The 23,231-nt window shown below is 39.6% G+C and overlaps 1 protein-coding gene across 3 annotated transcripts in view; it reads right to left on the bottom strand.

Annotated features, from left to right (window-relative positions):
• Window positions 1-23,231, bottom strand: part of Grid2 (glutamate ionotropic receptor delta type subunit 2) — a 1,574,882-nt gene that overhangs the window by 429,149 nt on the left and 1,122,502 nt on the right. The window lies entirely within an intron of this gene.

Raw genomic sequence — 23,231 nt, 5'->3', positions numbered from 1 at the left:
TCTCTTTCCAATGCTAATTGGTTACTTTTTTATCTAGCTTGGGCCTCAGACCTTTCATAGTCAATATTTCATTTCCTCAAGTGCTTCATTGACCATGATCTTGTAGACTATATTTGACTTTATACAATATTGCAGTTATTACTTTTAATTGAACCTCAGGGTACAATCCTAAATGTAAGAATCAATGAAAACAAATTTTTAGTCTGAACATTTAATTGCCCCATTTCAAAATGCATGCCTCAAGGAATGTTTAAAAACAGAGAAAGAAAGAACGAAACTTCTGAACATTAAAAAGAAGAAGGGGGAAAAGGCTTGAAATTACACAGGTCTGCAGAGATGAATCAAGGGTAAAAGCATTTACTGCTCTTGTAGAGGATTGGGTTTTGTTCCCAGCATCCACACAGTAGATCACAGTCATCCATAAGTCCAGGCAGAGGATGTCTTTTGCTTTCTTCTGTCCACACACATACATGTTCAGACACATGAACATACATTAATAAAAAGAAATAAAGAAACTCTAAGGTTCTGCTCCTACAGTCCTCATCCAGAGCCCCCAAATCTCTTAGTGAAAGGTTTGAAACATGCAAGAAACACAAGCTTAATTCAAGTATCTAGACTCTTTGCTGCTAAGTTAAGATAATTATTCAGAAACAAATACAAAGAAGTTTCAGGAACACATTAAATTCTAACTTGTGTTTCAAATGATAATTAAAAGGCTAAGCGGATACTCTTCTGGGAATGAGTAGGTTGGCTTTCTTTGTTTGGTCAACTTTTCCATTTCCAAGACCTCTAGGCAGGAAGGTGATTCTCCTGCCTCACATTTCTCCAGCAAGAGCTGACTGTTAAGAGCAAACTCACTCACGGGATAACTATTCTCAGACTGCCGCATTCGGGAGGCATCTCTGTTCATTTCCCATCACCCTAGGGGACCATTTAGTGTAATGGGAAGTGATTTGATAAATCTTTCACTACTTGTTGAAATCTGTTACTGTACCTTAGAATGGATTAGAATCTTATCAAGGAGTAACTTTCTCTTTGGGAATGATGTTTTGTCAACTTGACAGGAGCTAAAGTCACTTTGGAAGAGGAATTCTAACTGACAAAATGTCCCACAAGACTGGCCTATGGGCAAGTCTGTGGTATCTTTTCTGGACTGATGAATGATGTGAGGTGGCAACGCATTATGTTAAAAATATCTGTTACATTATAAGAGACTGAAACTTTTTCTAGATCTCACAGCAAGAGTTCATAGCACACTTGAAACTTTAGCCAGTTATACTACCATGTACTCATTACTCAGCCTGAGTGTTTAACCTGCCTGTAAAAGGGGTGGGATGCGGGGAGCACCCTCTCAGAAAAAAAGGGATAAGGGATGGGGTATAGAACTCTTGGAGGAAGGACTGGGAAGGAGGTGACAGCATTTGGAATGTAAATAAATAAAACAATTTAAAAAAAGAGTGAGAACATGTAAAAGCTGAACTTACTTGTCTTAGATTTCCCATGTAATCAGCATTTAAAACCTAAACTAATGAATTGCTATAATCTTAAATTATGTACTCTTCCATGTCCCCAATCCAGAGTGTTTTCATAAGTATTATAATAATTTGCTGGAGAAGCAAAAGAGGCTTTAAGAGGCCTTATAAAAATATCTACCATAATTGCAGAAATTAGCATTTAGATATTGTTTGATAATGTTTGTGTGTTATCTTGGACAAACTTAATCCATTGTAAAAACTCCTTTAAAGATTTTTATGAAGTATCTGTACTAGCTGGTGTTGTGGGTTAACTTGACAAAAGGTAGAGTTATCAGAGAGAAGGAGCCTCAGTTGAAAAATGGCTTCCATGAGATCCAGCTGTAAGGCATTTTCTCAGTTAGTGATTAGTACATTGTGTATAGTACCATACCTTGGCTGGTGGTCCTGGGTTCTATAAGGCTGTACAAACCATGAGGAGCAAGTAGAGAATTCAAATCTGGGCACAATCCTGTTCAAATGTCTACAAGAAGAAGTGATTTGATCTCTTTGCTCATTACATTATTGGTGATTCTTAGTTTGTTATTCATGAGTTCAAACTGACCATAATGTAGAAAGCTCCAGCTTTGTGTGGATGGTAACATGCCTGGAAAGGTATTTTGTTGTAAGAAAGCAGGCTAAGCAAGCTATGGGGAACAGGCCAATAAGTACTACTTCTCCATGGTTTCTGCTTCAGTTTCTGTCTCCAAGTTGCTACTCTGACATCTCTAGATGATGGACTATGAGCTATAAGTAAATGAACCCTTTGCTCCTAAAGTTGCTTGTGGCCAGTGTGTTATCACAGCAGTACAAACCCTAGGTAAGACAGATGTGTTCTAAGATTTCAGCCTCCAGTTACTTATTGAAAGGTGAAATCCAGTTATTACATCATCATTTTAAGGTTGACCTTGCCTCTGAAGATTTTACTATGTAAATCCACTGTTGAAGATTTTCTGATCAAAGATCCTGCAGACTGAGCTTGACTAAAAATACCTATGTTAATGAGCTGTGAGATGCTGGACACATAGCTGAGATCACAGTGGGCTACCTTAGCCCCTTTAGAATAGGCATTTACTTTTAACTTTTATATCTGGCCTAATATTTGGATGGCCACTGGGTAAACCTGGAGGAATATACTGGAAGCTTCCTGGATCACCAGCCTCTACCAAACATGCTTCAGAATACTTGAAATCTGCACCAAAGATTTCTTCATTTGCTGAAGTCATGTGAAGCATCATTATATCAACCAAACACATTATTTAGAACTCTCTTTGGAAGTTCAAATTTCTTTCATGTTAAAAGTACTTTCTTTTATACATTAAGATGAGGTCTCAGTGTAGACCAATGTGTAGACCAATCTGGATTACAGAGATCAACCTCACAGAGATCAACCTGCCTCTGCTTCCCTGCATACAGAGATTAAAAGGGTGAAGTCCCATCCCTGATATTTCTTTTACTCTGGAGCAAACACATCAGTGTGGGTCACTCATGCTTCTGCTCTCAAATCCCAGCATTTTTGAGTCAGAATGAACTGTTTCTGGTTTCTGTTAAACCAAAGCTTGGATTTTACACTGATGGATAAAGGACAACTTTCTGTGAATTTCTAAAATGTGTTTTTTAATGCCTATAATAGGTACAAAACAAAAACACCTTGTGAGGGCTCAGAAGTAGCAGTCATAAATGTCTGTTCCTTGTTAAAAAACACAAACAAACAAACAAAACAAACTGTAGAGTGCAGAACAGTCTACTTGATAGTTGTACACATTCCATGCTTTTTATCTACAAATTACTACATAACTCAAAAATTAAATGCCTACTTTTCACAGACTGCTTGCATCTTGCTGCAATAGCATCACATCCACCACACGTAACCTGTCTCCAGAGTGCATGCATCTCCTGGGAGAATTCTGAGAGCCAGTCTGCTGCCTCTCACTCTTTGAAGAAATTCTCTCCAGAAATAGATGGCCCCATACTCAGCTAAGACTCAAGCTGGCTTTCATGCAAATTCTGAAACTATTTTCTTATGTAGTGTTGAGGCTCAGGAAACAACATCCCACAGCTTGGCACCTTGGCATGCTGAGTGCTTTGAACTAAAGAGGCTGGGGTAGTGGTAGAAAGGGATGTGGTTCAATAGGAAAGTGTTTGCTGAGCACCAAGTTTTATCCCCAGCATTTTACCAAAGGCAAACAAATAAATAAATAAATATAAATAAATAAATAAATAAATAAATAAATAAATAAATAAATAAATAAAGCCTCCCTTTTGTTCCCTTCTCACACAGGCTATGGAAAGAGCTATCTCTAAAGTTCTCTTAGGACAATGAAAAACAAAAGAAAACTAAAACAAAATCATAGCGTACAATCAATATAGACTCTCTTCCCAATCAAGCACAGAAGATTAGTTCACATCTTCTATAGGAATAGAAACTAAAAGTCACAGAGACTGTCACAGCCCACAACCTCTTCTGAGCATAGCTCTCTAGGAGACTTCATCTACATTCCAAGACAGGATGACCACCAATCTTCCTTTTACTGCCCAGAACCTGTCACCCCCTCCTTCCTGAATCCTCAGCTCCTATTTTTGTCTTTAACTCTGAATTTTATTTAAGTTATAACCATATAGCTCTTACTTGCATCTCCTGTTTCACTTTGCATGGCTCCCACGTGTGTACAATTAATAAATTTGCATGCCATTCTCATTAATCGGTTTATTGTAGTTAATTTCATAAATGTATAAATTTCATTAAGTATTGGGAAGACAAGAAGAAAACTCTCTTTTTACCTAAAGTTATATTTATATATATATATATATATATATATATATATATATATATATATATATATATTTTTTTTTTTTTTTTTTTTTGAAAAATAGCTCTGAGCTGCATTCACCTTAGCATCCTTATGTGTGGAATCTTTTTGGACCTCTACTTCTATCTAGTCCCTTGTGGAAACTGCCAGCAATTGAAAGCTGGAGAAATTACTAGATTTTTTTTCTTTTTTTTTCTTTTTTGTGGCTATTTCAGTGTGTTAAAAATAAGTCTATTACCAACTCTTGAGTACTGGGAAGGTTTTGTTTTTGTTGTTTCTTGCTCTGTTTGCTAAACTTTCAAGCTGTTCACTGACAGCTTTTTTCCTTTGTTGATACTCCTTCTCTAATGGGAAGAATGGGCCACAGGGATTCAGTCTGGTTTTTGTTGTTGTTTTTTGCTTGTTATGTTTTGTTTTGTTTTTTTGTTGTTTTGCTGAAATGTAACTCAATGAAGTTACTTAATAGCTGTAGATTTCATCTTGACAGTTTGTTTAAGAATTAGAGATATACCTAAGTGCCAAGGAGGAGAGAAATTAGTAAGTTAGCTGACTACATTATCCTTCTGCTCTAACAGCTAGGAATCAGCGATACAGTCCTTTGTAATTCCACCAAGCACCACAGCAGCCTTGCAGGTTTTATTGTTTGCACTAATGTTCTTATCTGAGGGATTTCATGATGAGCTGTTTTGTGTTGTGGCCATGCTGGCACTACTGCATTCCCAAGTGACAACTGAGCTTCAAAGTGACCCGAGTGTTCAATTTCCTCTCAGACATAATGGCACATCACATTTTCGAAAGCAAGATATAATATAGTACAAATGACTGTGGCTAGAATACCACAGAAATCACACCAACTGTTTTTTCATCTTTGAATTTGCAAATGACTGTCATTCTCTAAACTTCCAGAGACAAATAGTAAGTCTGTGTTTCAGAAGTAAATTATTATTATACGTTTCCGATACAGTCTCTCATTGCTTATTCTAAGAAATCTGGTTTTTGTGACCACACAGGGTCATGTGCAAGTTACCTTATAAGCAACAGCAATACTAACACATCTGCACCACAGCTACCATCTTAAAAACTGATGTGAATTGATGTAAATCAGAATAGGAAATTGTCCTAGCATTGTTATATATCAATTCTCATGATGATTTTATACAGTCAGCACTGATGCAAACCCCTATTCCAGTGTTGTTACAAATTGCATCATCTGCATAGACCACTTTTCCTTGAGTGCCTTTTAGGACAGTCACACATTTTCCATTTTTCTCTCACATAATGTAGGAATAATCAGTAGCAGAGACAAAACAAAATCCACAGGCATTACAGAGCCATGACTATGGATTACAATGTTTCAGCAATAAAAAATTGAGCCATATCTGCTTAAATTCCAGGTTAGATTAAACGTGTAACAATGATGTCCTCACCTAGTTGGTAAATATAACTTTTATTATATACTCTGCCTTTATCTTCACAAATGCATTTTATATTGAGTCATCTCTGCTGAAGCACTTAAAAGAGAACATTGCATATACAGGTGCCAGAATTTTCATTTTAGTTTCCAATTCTTTAGATGCTGTACAAGTTTACATTGGACTACTTTAAATACTTAATAGACTTCCATATTCCCGTAGCATTGTGTATACTCTTTATATTACGGGCTAGCTTTTTCTTTTTTTAATCTACGCCTTGAAAATCCCTGCTCATCTTTCAGTGTAGCTAAAGGGCATTCTTTTAGCCTTGCCCACTAACACATTATAAATTAGATACGTGCTGTATGTTCTCTATTAACACTGTGTGAAAAACACAAACATTATATATCTCTTCTTTGGATGGACTTTTAACATTTATAGAATTTATTGCTTCTGTGAGGTAATTAGTTCCATTTTACAGATGGAAAAAGAAATCACAGAGTGATAGTGCTAGGAATGCGACTCAATCAGTGGAATGCTAGCTTAGCATATAGGATGCTTTGTGGTCAATCCCCAGTACCACATAAAGCCATGATAATGACCCATGCCTGTAATCACAACTCCTGGAAGATGCAATCAGAATGACCAAAACTCAAGGTTACTTTGCTTCAGGGCCAGCTTCAGATCTAAGAAGTAACATAGAATAACTCAGCATTTGATCTAAGTTTACAGTTAAGACTCAGGGGACATAAACACAGGCTGTATGCTAGTGGAGTCTCTATCCTAAGTTTCTCTTTGAAAGAGATTGCACAGATTACACAGATGTAATTCCTATGCTATCCAGCTTACCCATCCTCCAGTGGACAGCAAAGTGACACTAGTTATTCTATATACAGGTATAATTGTCTTTCCAACATCTCTACAATACTGTTATCTTCCAAAAGAAATCTGTAGCTGTCCTTCCCCAGTCCCCTGTTTCAATAGCAATGGGAACATCACTCATCTGCTTTCTGTCCCCATAGATTTGTTTATTCTGTACATTTTGTATAAGTGGAATATTATATAGGCCAAGTCTGGCTTATTTCCCTTAGTGTATGTTCAGTGTTATAACTATGTGATTTAATTATTTTGTGGCAGACTTTCTATCTCACTGAGGCAATAAAAACATCACTTTTGGATATTACATATTCCATTTGTCAACATATCAGTTCACAGACATTTGAAATGCTTCTGTTTGAGGTTGTCATTAAAACTAGTATTAAGATTTGTGATCAAGTTTATATTAAGATAATTTATTTTCATTTTTCTTTTTTTCTGTTTTTAATTAAATTTATTCTTTATTTAAATTTCAAATGATTTCCCCTTTCCTGGTTCCCCCCTCCCCGAAAGTTCCATAAGCCCCCCTTACCCAATCAACCCCCTCCCGCTTCCCTGTCCTGGTATTCCCCTACACTGCTGAATTGAGCCTTTCCAGGACCAGGGATCCTCTCCTTCCTTCTTCTTGGGCATCATTTGATATATGAATTGTGTCTTGGAGTAGAACTGTATGTGTCAACTGCATGTTCAGTCATTTGAGAAACTGCAGATAGTTTTCTCAAGTGCTGTGTCATTTTACATTCTCACAGTGTTTTTTGAGCACTCCAAATTCCCTATATCCTTGTCAATACTAGCTGTTCTGTCTCCTAGTGGGTAACAGTACCATTATTGCTGTATTAATCAGGGTTCTCTAAAGGCGTGATTCTTAACCTATGGGTTGTAACACCTTTGAGTCCACTAGAAAATGTTATTTACAATGCTATTCATAAAAGAAGCAAAACTATTATTATGAAGTAGCAGCCAAAAATATTTTATGTTTGGGGGTAAGAACAATATGACCAGCTGTATTAAATGTTTGTAGCATTAAGAATATTGAGAACCATTGCTATAAAGGAACAGAACTGACAGGTGGCTTTTTTAGCCATACAAGTTGTAGTTCAGATAGTCTAACAATGGTGTCTCCAGAGTCCAGGACTTGTTCTGTCTACGAGACTGCATCTCTCAGCAATTCAGTATTAAATCTTCATTGGGATCCTGAAGCTGTAGGTTCTAATATCTTAGAAACAGGATGGATGAACTTGCCAGTAAGAGGGTGAAGGCACACAAGCCAAAAGCAAAAACTTCCTTCCTCTATGTGGACCAGACTTTAGACATGTGTTCCTATCTCAACTGATCCAACCACGAAAACCATTCATCAGCATGCCCAGTTGCTTGGGGTTTAGTAGCTACCAGATACAGTCAAGTTGACAACCAAGATTAGCCACCAGATTGGTTTGAAGCAGAAGTTCATGGTGGTTTTGGTTTTTGTTTTCAAGCTGTCAAATGATGTTGAGTATATTTTAACATAGTTTCTTTGTTCTGAGTGGCTTCTTTTGCCCTGTTTAATTTTATTTGTCCTTTTATACACACAAATACAAACCCTTACCAGTTATATGACTTGAAATATTTTCAGAGACTTGATAGTTTCCTTTGTTGTGCTCAGTTTGGATTATCTCTGATAACGTAATTTGTGAACTGAACTCTAGTGCTGTTTAGTAATGACATCTTAAATATAGAATTTATCCTGGAACTATCCTTTTTAAAAAATTACTTTAAATTATATATAAAATATAATATATGTGTGTGTGTGTTTGTGTATGTGTATGGGTGTGTGTGTGTGTGTGTGTGTACACAGGTATGTGTGTGTGTGTGTGTGTGTGTGTGTGTACATATATCAGGCTGTAGGTAAAGGTTCCCATGGAGCTTAAACAGGGTGTTGGATGCATTGGATCTGAAGTCACTCTTGGAAAACAGAGAAACACCCACATTCTAGAATCAGGTGTGCCTGACCTCCCAGCCAGCCTTCAGTAACTCAGCATCTGTGGCTATATCATCACCAGCGACTAGTGATGATATCAAGTCACCAAATGCGATCACTTTACTGTCACTAAGAGCTGCTACTATCCCTATGTAAATATGCTATACTCCATTACTATAGCCTGTTCTTTCCTCCATACTTCCTAAAGGCAGCTTTTACATATCCCATCCCCCCAATACATTTCTCTTGTGAAGTCTCTTGCATGGTGTGACTTTGTAACATTCCTTGGCCCTCTGATCACCAGGAAATTCTCTGGGCGAGAAGACTCTGGTGCCTGTGTGCTTCCCTTCAGGGGTCTAAGCTATATTGGGACCCTATGCCTTATCTCCCGTACACCTGCAGCAGACTCAATTCTGGCTCACTGATTGCTGGGTACCACACCCAACAGTGCAATTGGTAAGTTTCCCCTTAGTCAGTATAAATGCTTTGCTGGATTCACAGGATGACCGTTAAGCATCCAGTACCCCTCTGGAATTCTTGGAGGCAGAGGTATCCTAGCCATGGCATTTAAGGCTACAGTTGGCTCTCTTCACTGACCCCCACCTCTGACTCTTTCTCTTCAGTGAAGGTTCATTCTTTTAAGCTTAGTTCTTTTGCCTTTTGGTAAGCCCTAGTACCAGACATGGAGAATCTTTGGAATTTTAGGCTTTCAGCACTGTTCCGTGCATCGATGATCCAATGAAAGGTTAATGTCCTCCTGTTTGGTTCTCCCTGGGTCCTGAGATGCCTTGGACCTCATGCCTAGGACATTCCCCTCTTCATTGCTCACAGGAACAGCGTCATCCATACCTTCTGACAAGTCATGGGCATGACTTTGGGATGCCTTATGGCGAACCTGCAAACCCTCCACCTAGTGCCAGACTAAAGGGCCTCTAAGCTTATCCCCATTTGCAGTTGAATCTGGCCTCAATACCTCTTAGATAATCAGTCAAAAGGGCTGCCCAGCAACAGCCAAAATTCCAATATTATGTGAGAATTTACAGCTATTGCCAAAAATCATAGAAATGGAGAGGTCCTCTATGTCCAAGGTTTCCCTTTCTTTTACTCTAAGCCTTCCCTTCTTACTATTCAACTACTCAACTCCTACTAGTTATGAAGTCTGAACAAGAGGATTCCTCTACTACTCTTGATCCCAGGAATGAGCACCCCCTCTACCAGCCTTAACCCACAGTTCCTTCTCTACGGCCAGCTCCCTGTCTCCCCTCTTCTCCATCTCCAAGAACAGGTGGCTCTAACTACCCTAACTTGCTACCCACTTTCACCCTATGAGCCACCTTCAGCCTCTTAGGTGCTCACTCTCACTCCTCTGTGGGATGCCCTCTATTGCTCGCTACCCATCCTAACGCAGTCCTGGTTCTCCCTCTGTGGGAAGTTGCTGTAGCAGATGGCCTGGTCAAGGTACATGTCCCATATATAGGGCTCCATCTCACAGCCTATTTTCTTATGAACACAGGTGATTTTGGGAACAGGCCAGAAGACATGAAGACTAAATCCACCACACTAACACAGCTTGGACGGGTCTGAGGTGGTCCCCAGAGGAATTATAACACCCCAAGAGCATTCTAGCTAGAGATCAGTTTACAAACCATCCCCTGAATGTTCTCCATAAAGCTGCTGTTAAACCTGTAAACTAAGAGAAACTCTAAGAGGTCATCCAGGACAAACATGAAAACCTGTCTTAATTCCTAGAATTCTTTACCAAAGTCCTCTTCTAGTATACTAATCTAAACCTGGAAAATCCAAAGGCTAAGCAACTCTCTATGATATATTTCTTTTTCCAAAGTTTCCCTGACTTTAGGGACAAGCTTAAGTCCTTGGAGAAAGGACCACTAAATCCCCAGGCAGAAGTCTTGGCACTAGCCATTAAGGTGTATTATGGGAGAGATTTTAAACACCTGTAAACAGACACACAAGATGCTGGCCAAGACCATTAAAACAGCTTTGGCAACTACCAAGCTCCTTTGCCTACTAAGGCTTGAGGACCAACAAACAGGTCCTTGCTTCAAATCTGCTTAGGTCATAGGGCCTGGCCATGGCCTAACCCCTGTAGACCACTTAGGACATATCTAAAATGCCATCATGAGGAACATTGGATTGTTGGCTACTCTCATGTCCCTCATGGTAAGGGACATCAGACCTAGATCACATTTTCAAGGACCTCTTGGCCTAGCCTTGAATTACTAAGGGATCCTGGGCTCCTTTGACCAACCAATGTCATTTCGGACAGAAAACCCCACATAGTTATGGTATAAAGGTGAATCAACTCCTTCCTCTTGAACACCAAGACCACTTACTCACTTCTAACGAGCTTTGCGGACTCACCTCTCTTTGTTTCCCTATTGTCAAGGTAGGGGCACAACCTTACCAACAATGTCAGATCCCTCCACTCAAATGCATCTTTTAGGGGTCTTACTCTCACTCATTCTTTCTTGGTGGTACCAATCTGTGCTATCCCCTTATTGAGGAGAGATCTTCTATCCAAAGTGGGTGCCTCCATTTCCTCTGTACCCCCAATGGCCCAGTGCCAAATTGTCCAGCAGCCCCTTCTCTTAACCACCCAGCCTACTGATTCCAACATGTTCTTTGCCAGCCTCTCTGGTGGACTCCCAAATCTAGGCTGTCCCAAGCTCCTCTATTGCCAAGCACTATTATTTTATTATCATCAAATTATAGGACCTTATCCAGTACATTAATCCAAGCCCAGTACCCACTCTCTGTCCAGAATCCCAGGGGTCTTAAGCCTAACATCTCTGACCTTCTAAGAAAAAACACTACTCTACCCTACATCCTCCTTCTTTAACACACCTGCACTTGTAGTTTAAATGCAGAATGAGGCCTACCACCTGGTTCAAAGTTTCTGGTTTGACATTCCTGCAGTGGTCCTCCTCCACACTGTCATAGCCAACCCTTCCACACTTCCTTCTGCTATTCTCCCAGGGACCACCCATTTCTTAGTCTTGAACCTCAAGGACACCTTCTATTTTATTCCCCTTGATACCCAGTGACAAAACAGCATTGTTTTCACCTGGACTAACCCTGATACCCACACAGACTCCAAATATGCCTGTTATTCCATCCTGTCCCATGTTGCTATCTAGAAAGATTGCAGGTTATTTATAACAAAAGGAGTATCAATAATCAACTCAGTCAAAATCATGGCTATGCTAAAAGCCTCCCATCTCACCACGGCTATGGGCATTGTTCGCTATTGCTCCCAATGAGAGTGCTAATTCCATCATTTCTAAGAGAAATAATTGAGCAGATGAGGGAGATAGAGCTTCAGCCATTAGACTTGGCTGGGCTTGTCTCACCCACCACAGAACATTCTTGAATTTCAAACAACACCCCAACTATCACACCTGACACTAGACAAATTCTCTTCTATCTACATCACCTCTTTGGTGTTTATAGCCAGGTCTTATCTCACTTCTTTAAAGCCCACTTGCAGCCCACACCTGAGGAGTAGCTTTCTGAAGGGCTATTAGAGCCTCTTGCAAAATTTGTCAAGTGTCAGCTCCCAAATCCAGTTATTGCAACACCACTTTTTCTACTTTCCATGCCAGAGGCTCTCTTCCTGGAACTGACTGGCAACTTGACTTTACCAACACGAGCATAGTCAGACAGGCTAGGTAGCTCCTGGTCTTGGTGGACACCTTCTCAGGGTAGGTAGATCTGTTTCCCACCATCAACAAAAGGCTCAGACAGCCTCTGCCTTCCTTCTCTTCCAGGAGATCATTCCTTGATTTGAATTCCTTGCTTCCCTTCAGTTGGACAATGATCTGGAATTCACTGTCCTCATTTCCCAAATCCTATCCAAAGCCTTCAGTGTTCCTTGGCATTTCCGTATTCCATACCATCCCCAGTCTTCTGGAAAGATAGAATGAATAAACACCTTCTTTAGGCCCCAGAGAGTGGCAAGGTCTGGTGGGGTGGGGGTAGAGGTTGGGGCATGGGGACATCCTCTTGGAGATTGGAGGGACAGGGGAAGTGTTAGGTATGATCAGGGGGACAGAACAGGAAGGTGATGAAGACTGGCCCATAAAAAGTATTAAAGAATGTAATCATATATTAATAAGAGTAGTTGGTCAACACAAATATGAAAAAAAAAACAATACCCTTGTCAACCTCTCACAAAAACTTCACCCCGATTGAGTGAAGTTTCTACTGCTGGACCTTCTCACGCTATTGGTTCTCCCCAAGCAATTTCTTTCCATGTTGACATTTGAGTTCACATACAGATGACCAGTTCTGATCTTCCTTTCAGTTGAATCCTCTCCTCTCCCAGATCACCTACTCACCCACTTACTCTATCATCTCTGTTCCCTCCTCTGGGACTTCACTAATTACATACATGGCCATACTCCAACTGTTCTTTCACAATCAACATTGGTGATCAGGTCCTTCTCTCCCCTCTGGATCAACATTACTCAGTCCTTTCCTCCAGATGGCAGGGCTACTTTCAGGTAATTCTTTTAATGCCCATAGCCATTAAGGCTCTCCCTCATTGGCTCACCCACCCCACCTCAAATCTTTCCTCCTCTTCCTTGTAGGAAAGCAAGATAACATTCTTTCCTACATATCACCCCAAACAGGACCCTGCTCACTTAAGTTGTATAGGTTACCAAGATCATCAGGTTCCAGGCAGCCGTACTCAACTCTACTGCATTGTACAAAGACTTTTTCTCCTTTCCCTCTAGTCTGTTTTTGTTCTGGACAACTCTTAGATATGGAGATTCATGGTTCAAGACACCCTCACTTCTAACAAATAGTTCTTCCAAATAGGTCTGGATAATTGTTTCATAGCAGACTGTCAGAAGCTAATTAAATTCCCCTCATCCCTATATCCACCCTTTCTTCTTCAATGCATAAACTTTTTACCTGTTTCCTTTATGTCAAGACCATTAAAAAATAGGCCAGATAAATTTGGAGGCTGCCCATATTGGTCTGGCCAATGGAATATTTTCCATTTTCATACCTTCAACCTCACTCCCTCCTCTATGGATGAAATGGGGCCCTTTACCGCTATATCAGGAACCCATGGAATCTCAGGTGGGAAATGGGTTTTACGAGTAAGCTCCACTATTTTTTTCAATCCCCAGCACCCAATAAGCACAATTAAAATCCAGAAAAATTATGTCCCAATTACTCAACCCTTGGAGATAAGAGAGGTAGAAGAGGTAATTCAACACTCCTTCAAGGTCTTAACCTTTTTAACATATCCTTTCTAAATGATACAAACCTGTCATTTCATCTTCTGCTTCAGACTCTGACTATGGCCTACCAGCTCCTTAATGTCTCCTAATCTGACTGGTTTGGGTATTGATGACTGTGTGTTCCTTATGGAGCTAGCTCACAACTGTTACTTACAGTTGTTTCTATAACCTAATCAAATAACCTTACCTCAGCATTCATTAACTGCCCTGAGTCCGTCAGTGCTACAGCTTATTCATATCACCCTGTTTGGCCTAGCAAACCACTTTAAGGCACACCAGACACACTTTGTGGGGTATTACATTTTTTAGGCTGCAACAAAACCCTCACTCCCACCACCACACCTCAGCCTCAGTACTTTACCATCCACAGTGCCTCAGTTCTTTGCACTACTTCTGTCTACCATAGCCTATCTGCCAGTTGGTCAAGAGCTTGCTAGTATTTCTCTTCTCCAAATTTTGGATGATACAGAGAGAAGAGCTCCTACCAATTCCAGTTGTAGACTTAATATCTACAATATTAAGCCACAATAAATGAACCTTTCAAATCCTGCCCCTTCTGGCCATTACAGGAATAACTGTGGAATGGTAGGGATGGCCACCTCCCTGGCTTGTAGCACCAGATTTCTTCCTAATTCATTCAGGGCCTCCAACATGTGGCCCAGACCATAGCCACCCTTCAAGGATAAATTGATTCCATGGCAATGATGGTACCCCAAAATTGAAAGGGACTTAATCTTCTCAGAGCTGAGAAAAAAATGAGCCTTTGTCTCTTCCATCGAGAGAACTGCCGCTTCTATATCAATTAATTAGTTATAATAAATAGCAAAATCCAACAATGTTGAACAAACCTTCAAAAATGTGAGGGGATAACTCAATGTCTCCAGATCCAGGGTCTTTATATGGAAGTGGATACTGCCCTTGCTGAAGTGGAAACTTGCCTTGTCCCTCCTAGTTTTCCTGCTTTTACTAATTGTCCCATGCTTTAAAAATTTCTTCTTTATGTTTTGCCACAAACAAATTTTTAAAAATCTCTAATCAAACAATCAGTTATTCTTGCAGCACTATCATTCTCTTGCCATAGAACTGGAGACTGATGACTACTGAATATGTTCTGTAGTCATCAATAGTGCCCCAGATAGCAAGAAGCCATCTAAAAAGCACATCCCCAATTCCTTACCAGTTGTGATGGTTTGTATATACTCAGCCTAAGGAGAGGCACTATTAGAAGGTGTGGTCCTGTTGGAGTAGGCGTTTCACTGTGGGTATGGGCTTTAATAGCCTCATCCTAGCTGCCAGGAAGTTAGTCTTCCACTAGCCGACTTCAGATGAAGACATAGAATTCTCAGCTCCGCCTGCACCATGCCTGCTTGGATGCTGCCATGCTCTTGCCTTGACAACAATGGACTGAACCTCTGAGCCTGTAAGCCAGCCCCAATTACATGTTGTCTTGGTCATGGTGTCTGCTTACACCAGTAAAACCTTAACTAAGATACCAGTCATGCCTTCTAATTCCTATGTTCTCACCTTTTATAATAAATAAGAGAGAAGAAATTTAGAAAACTAAGAAGCACACACATTCCAGAACGATTACCCCCTCCTCCCCCAAGCCCACTTTTAGTAACTCAGCACCAGCAATGTCATCATGTTGCCCCATGCCACATATTTCCACTGTCACCAGGAGTCAAGCATTCGCTTGACGCACATGCACTATACTCCTTCAAAAAGCCAGGGCCTTCCTCGTCTGCTTTTTTCTCTCCCCATCTCCTCTCAGACAGTCTTTGTGTAATTCCCCCAGTAAATGTCTCTCATGAGGTCTGTTGCATGGTGGGATTTTGTGGCACTCCTTGGCCCTCTGATTACTACAACAAACAAACAAGCAAAGAAAAACAAAAACAAAACCTTAAAGTTAGAGGTGACTATGAGCTGCCAGCCATGGGTATAGGGAACTGAACTTGGGTCCTCCATAAAGAGAATGTGTGATCTTAACTCCGAGCTATCTCTAGACCCCAGGAAGTGTCTTTCAAATTATATTTCTAGAGTATATATTTCCATTCTGTTAATTTATTTATAACTGACCATATTTTGTTGTGATTGACAATTCACAGCTTGTATCATCTGCTGGAAATTGCCCCAGCCAGGACTCATCCTTGTCTAGAGCCTGAAAAGAGCCCTCCAGGCAGGCTGGAAGAGAGACTGCAGAGCATACCACCCACTCCTCCCCATCTCTTATTCTCCAGGCAATTCCAGTGCAGCACTTTGTCAGCACTGATACCACCAGCCCAACTCCTGATGCTACTTCTAGCTTCAGGAGTCTCCAAAGCTGAGAGCAGGGAAGCTTCACTGTGCAGGACTGGAGATGCAGAGTCTCCAAAAGCACAAACTCAGCCTGTGTCCATTGTAAAGATTAAGTGCAGTGATAACCAGGGCAGTTGCTATTTGCAGATTGTTCAGGGTTATTTGAGGATGCCGAGTCTGCTTAAAGCTAGTCTGGAGCCAAATGCAATGCAATCAGGCTATTTAAGTTATTGAAGATTTGTGCAGGTCATGTTTTCCTAGTGCCTTTGAGGCTATGAGATGTTCTTTCTTCCAGGAAGCAGCAACTTTAGTAGTGAGAGTTAGTCGGGGATGAGGTTGTTCCATACATCTTGAAATTGATCTGTCAGGGACCCATTTCCTTATGTTTGTCTTTCAGCCTTAGTATCCTCTACAGACCCTTGAAAAGGATGGTTTGGGTGACCATGGCTCTTCATAATAGCATGATCACCTTGTCTATTATATTGATTATATAAATTCATATTTTCACAAAATTATAGCAAAATGAATTATAAAATATCATACCACATAGAAACAAAAATATGAGCAAAAGAGGCAGATAAGAGTTAAGACTTAAAGAAAATCTAATTTATAGCCTTTCATGGAAGATGGACTTGCTATCTCATGGCAGAAATTATTTCTGCTGTTTTGAATTATAGTTTTCTTTTTTAACCTTAAAATATTAGCTGTTTGGATGCAAAATGAAAATATTCATTTTCTCATTTTCACTCATGTTGTAAGATGTAATCCTACTAATATTTCTGAAAATGGAGAATAATTCTTATGATCTTTGTAGTCATTGCTGAGAATAAATATAATGTCTTAACCTGATGATCAAATTATAAATCTTGTAAGACGACAGGAAGAGATTCTCCATGTCTGCACTACTACTTATTTGAAGTTTAAATTCAGATTTAATTTATGTGTAAATTATTTAGTATTCTCTCTCTCCATTTTCTACCCTCCAAGGTTTGTTGTTATGTTGTTTTTGCTGGGAGACATCTAAGAAAAAACAAAACACCCTTTCCCCCTACAAAAGCTGTTATCTCTTACAACAATTTTCCCTACTTCCCTCAGTGAGCTATCCATTAGTAACTGCATTTCTCACTTCCACTTTTCCCTCATTGACTCTACCCTCTATGCTTGCAATGGCCATGTTTGTCTGCCTTTTTTTGTGCTTCACTCTTGCCTGATGGGAGCCTACTATGCAGAGGGTGCTGGAGCTGTGTGCATGAACATATCAGTGGATATATGGGTAGCTAAGGAGTTCCTGTGGCAACACTATATAGGCCAGGAAGTCTATAAAGTTGGAATTTGTTAAGCATGGTAACTTAGACAGCTGAAATGGTGGCTGCCCCAACCTGGCACAAGCTATTACATCCCTTGCTTAGACAATTAAGTAAGGGGAAAGATTGTCATATAAAATGTAAACATCTTTTACAGGATTAAAGGACTAGTTGGTGAGCTTTCTCTAACTTGGACCATGTGAGAAATGATAAATTCAGGCAGTGTGTTTTAGGGAGTCTGGGAGATCTAGATGCTCTCCAGAAGTAACCAGTAAAAATTATGTGTCTTAGCATTCACTCAAGAGGTAAATAGCATAACTCAAGTCATCTGACCAAGTTCACCAAGACATAGTAAAAAATCAAGAATGAAATATTGTACTGAAAAAATAATATCTAGCAAAGTATCTTTCTCTCCCTCTGCCAACAAACAAACAAAAAACAAAAAAATCACACATCTACACTGAATAGATTAATGATAGAAACAAACAACTAGAAATCTTTTGTTGTTGTGTTGGTGTCTTTTCTAGTTTGTTATTAGACAGACTTTTACTGTGTAGCTCAGGGTGCTGGCACTCCTGGGCTGCTTCTTGTAACTTCTCCAGTGCTGGGATCCAGCGTATAGCTATCACATTTGGCCTAGAATTAAGATTCTCAATATGCCTATTCTTCCATAGTCTGTGTCCCTCATAGAGATATATCTTCATTCTATTCATTCCCCCCTACAAACACACACACACACACACACACACACACACACACATACACACACACCAAATGTATGTATATACACATGTACATACACACACTTCCTTAAGGTCTTTCCAGGTCATCAGAATAGCCTAAGTTGCTCCACAAAATATTAAAGTACTTCTATGCTCCAAATATTCTAAGTGAATATCCCATTTGCCTTATTGTCTTTTACAACATAATATTGGAGTTTAACAGCAGTGAATTATTATCTGTATAACTGTAGTGAGAAAGAGAGTTGTAAAATCCACCTGAGTAAACTAGAACAGAAAAATTAGGAATAAATTCTTACCCCATGTACACGATGCTAGAATTGGTAGATGTCACTAGGAATCAAGGTATATCTGGTAATAGATTATGGGAGAATGTTACCTCTGTCTTATGTGTTTGCTGCCTCAGTGGAATACTTAGCTCATCATAAAGTTTTTTTTTTTTTTGAAGTTGTTCCTTTTAACCAGAGCCAATACTTGGTAACATACCGCATAATAATGTGTCTCATTTTAACTGCAGATATCATATGTTTGTTTGTTTGCTTGTTTCTTTTTCCAAGAAAACCAAGATGCACTGAAGACAGTTTCAGTAAGTACAACTAATCATGGAGAATGTTAGGGAGAAACAATTGCTCTTAGAAGGATGGTGCAGTGTGGCGCTGTCTCCCTCTGTGACTGAACAGCTCTTATTGCTGCAAATTGTTTACAGAGCCGCGCCGCACTGGACATGAGCCTGGCTTTTCCCTGTGCTCTTAGTGCAGGCCAGCTGCCTTTGTGTAGTTCCGTCCTTCTGTGGTTGTGGGAACGGTTTGAACAGTATTTTCTGTAGCTGGCGCTGCTCAGTATTGGCTTCTCTTGGCTCCACTTCATGCTGCTCCATCTTTTCTTTTGAAGTATTTTTATTTATTGTTTCATAAGTTCCTATGTTAATTTAATATGTTTTGATCAAATTGAAGGTAACCTCTAAAACAGTCTTTCTCTTTATGACGGCTTCTTTACCAGTGTTGAGCTTTAGCCTTCAGGGCTACTCATGAAATTCACTTAGTAAAAAAAATTAATGCAAATGTTTTCATTCGTACATTTAGCAATTAATTTTTATATCACTGATAAAGACAAGTGTACACTCAATTAGACTTTTGAATAACAATGGAAAGATTTATCTTGATTCAGAGACCCTAAAATATGAAAGACTGTCTTTAAATTTCTAAAACAGAGAGAAGTCATCATTGTATCTTTATAGTAAACATCTTGTTGCACATTTTCTGCAGGGTTATTGAATCATTTTATGGAGGATGGCCAGGGATGTGCATACGTAATGTAGGGCAACTTCACTGTGAATATTTTCTCAAGAACACTTTGAAACATTACAGGATGGTCTACTTTAGCGAGAAAAGCTTCCTGCAACAGCTGTAGTTTACTAGCAGAGGTTCTCAACCTGTGGGTCACGACCCACCATGGGTGTTGAATGATATGTGCATTATAATTCATAACAGTAGCAAAATTGCAGTTATGGTGTAGCAATGTAAATGAATTAATGGTTGGGGGTCACCACATGAGGAAGTGAATTAAAGGTTCACAGCATTAGGAAGGCGAAGAACTAGCGTACTAAAGGAAGCGTCCAGCAGACACGTGTGTTGTATATACTGCATCTGCCTCAGGACCAAAAAACCTATTGTAGGTATTTCTCCCAGGAACTGGGGAATGAGCACACACTTGATCAAAGAAGACATCCACCCATGGAAATAAGAATTGATTCTTTAGGTTTATATTTATGACACAATGAAGTGTCAAACAGTGTAAACGTTTTATCGTGTAAAAAATAAAATCAAATGGTGTGTTGTTCCTTTATGGCTAGCTGCATTAATATGACTCTGCCTGTTCAAAGAGAGAGAGAGAAAATAGCACCTTCATTATTGCTTTGCGCTAACACAAAGCACTTGGTATAATTGGTAAGAAACAAGGGCTGACTTGCAAGAGAGAGAAAAGGAACTATCAGAGACACTTAGGGCAGGACCTACCTGGCTGCCACATCTTCATTTCCTCTATTTCAAGAAATATTTCTGTGGCTTTGCTTACAGTAGAAAACAAAACTGCTTGTATGTGACATGATTCTGTAAAGTCCCATGTTGTTGCCAATCTAGGTGTGTATGCCCTCACACCACAGTTGTCATAATGTCTTTAATCTAACCAACAAGAGTTTGTTTTTGTTTTATTTTTCCCTGCTCTTTTTCTGATTATGAAGGCAGGGAAGAGCAAAGCACAAGGCTTCTACAACTGGACTCTAAGCCAAAACTATCTAACTTTTTTTGGCAACATAGATAATGGAAATTGAGAGTTCACACTTACATACTTTTATAAATGCCTAGACTTAGCATAGCTCTTATAGCATTGGATAAGGACTAAATAAAGGGCACGTGATATTCTCTGAACAGGTCTAATCACATGACAGTGCTGGAGCATGTCTACTCTTCCTCCCCCAGACCCCTGCTATTCTCTCTGTCTAGTTGGAAGGGACAAGCCCATTCCGGCTTAGTCAGGCTCCATGGCCTTCTGGCTTCTGGCTGAATTTTTGTCCCCTTGAGACAGGGTTTCTCTGTGTATAGCCTCAGCTCTCCTGTAACCCACTATGTAGACAAGACTGGCCTCAAACTCACAGAGATCCTCTTGCCTCTGCTGGGATTAAAGGTATGCTCCACCACAATGGCTGCTGCAATTTTCACTGGAGGGAAATGGAAAGTGCTGGTAAGGCAGCAGGAATGAGAGTAAAGTATCTTTTTTTGTTTGTTTTTGTTTGTTTGTTTTGCTTTGTTTTCTGTTTTTTTCAAGTATCAATCAGAATTGAAACAGCTGTTTCTGAAGCCATGAGGTAAGCATCTTGTGTTTTTGTGTTCTTTTCTCTGGTTGTGGTTTAAGCAGTGACTCTTTCTGCATCCTCTTCTTGTCCCAACATTCACAGATCTCAGGACTACATCCTGTGCTCTGGTTCCAGCTGCTGGAGTCCCCTTCATGCTCCGCCAAAGCAGAGCCTCCCTATGCCACCAGGCCCTGGTGCTTCAGCATCCTTGTAGGCCCCTTTAGTGCTGTTTGCTGTCCTGTGACAGTTAAGTTCACTTAATTCTGTTCAGTGAACTGCCTGACTGGTCTAGTTACTGCCTGCCCTCAAGAGGCCCATAGAATGGAGTCCCAAATGGTAAAAATGTGAGTTTCAAAACTTTAGGATAGTTTGCTTTATAACTTAACTGTAACTGATGGTGTAAATTTTCTAAGAGGTAAAAGTGGTGTCACTGGATTTCTGTTGTAATATCACAAAGATTAAAAATCATCCTTGGGAACTTACACTGGGGTTTTTGGGAAAGTACTGGTAATACTTTCCTGAATAAAGGATACTAGGGCAATGGTCACATCACCAGTTTGTGTCCAACTGTACATGGAGACCTAGTTCTGTGATGGTTGTAATGTAAATGCATCCAGATTTAGGAGAAACAGGATGAATAGAGGGTGTGTGATTCTCAATTTGGTTGGAGAGACCTTGCAAGGCCACATAACAGACTTAGAAACATGCCTACAGGAACTAAATAAGGACAGTTTCATATTCAGTCCCATAAATGAATGAGGAAGCATTCACAGTGATTTCGTGCTGTGTGGGTATAAAAAACATAACGAATGCTTATTCAGCTGGGCACCAACTGGTAAGTTCATTGTAGACATCAGGGAAAGCAACTGAGCTTCCTGTCTCTGGTTGCCTTGCTCTCAGGATCTGTGCAAGGCTGAGTTTGCAGCAAACAGACCTAGGATAGGTGGCATTACCACTCCCTACTTGAACAAAGCCATTTTATTCAGCCTGGAAATGAATTTAAAATGAGTGGTCCTAGGAAGGTCTCCCTGTAAGATTCATGTTTACCTCATTCAGAGTTTAAACATTCCCAACTCTCCAGTCAAATAGAATCCCACAGATGTCTTGCTTCTCTGTCTCATCACAGTGGGAGTGGAGAGAGCCTGGTGCACTGCATAGGAGTAAGAGTTAAAAGGTCTGGAATCCAGGCTGGCTGGATTTGGATTTCAACTCTGGTGTGTCATCTGTGTAAGCTTACACAGTTTTTCATTCACCTTGTGGTTGATTTATTTTACTCCTTCATATCTTGGTGGGTTAGAATACTTTACACTGTGAATACAGCAATAACTGAAATAGACCATCTATACAGAGAGCTTCAGAGGGGATCTGACAAATAGTAAACAACAAATCTGTACTGTATCACCTCATGTAGCAGCCACATACCAAATTCTAACCATACCCCAAAGGTAGGATTATTGTGTTTTTCTCTCTTTGTATTGCCATGCTTATCACATGCTAGATACTAAATAATTACTTGCTTAGCAACTGAATTTTTTAATTAGTTAATTTGCTTTAAATGTTTACTTTTCTTTCTCAAAGAAAACCAAAGCCCATGTATTAGCTTTGGTGGAGTTTCCATGACAATCACTGGAAAACAGATTAGCTTGCACTTCAATTGTCTACCTTTTAACTATTAGGTTAACTAATTTAGCTATCAAGTGCAAATTGAAATCTACACATTTAGGTTCAAACAGAAACATATTCACATTTCACTTGTAAACATTGGTGAAATAATTATTAGTGAGGGTTTCATTAAAACAACAGCTAAAAATAAATTATAAATGTGCTAAAGAATGGTATAGGCCACTCATTGAGATTTTCTTTCACAGAGGGCTCAGATAATTTATAAAGAAATTATGTTTAGATTTGTTTAATTCATATTAAGCATACCAAGAGCTGTTGACATTGAATTGTAATGAATACCAGTTATTATCACAGTATCAAATAGCCTTGTTTGTTAATAATTATGTAAGTAATTTAGCCTCTGACGGATCCTTCTTACTTAAAAAAATCTATTCTAAGTTTTAATTGTGGCAAGGGGTTCTGTGTGAAGGTAGGCATTCAGGAACACCAGTGCCCAGAGGACCACTGGAATTAGATTCCCTTGAAGCTAGAGTTACAGATGGTTGTAAGTCACCTGACATGGATGTTGTAAATGAAACT

This window comes from Apodemus sylvaticus, chromosome 2, assembly GCF_947179515.1.
Source record: "Apodemus sylvaticus chromosome 2, mApoSyl1.1, whole genome shotgun sequence".
Lineage (NCBI taxonomy): Eukaryota > Metazoa > Chordata > Mammalia > Rodentia > Muridae > Apodemus > Apodemus sylvaticus.
Note: the sequence above shows the minus strand (reverse complement) of the source record. Positions and strands in the feature narration are given on the sequence as shown.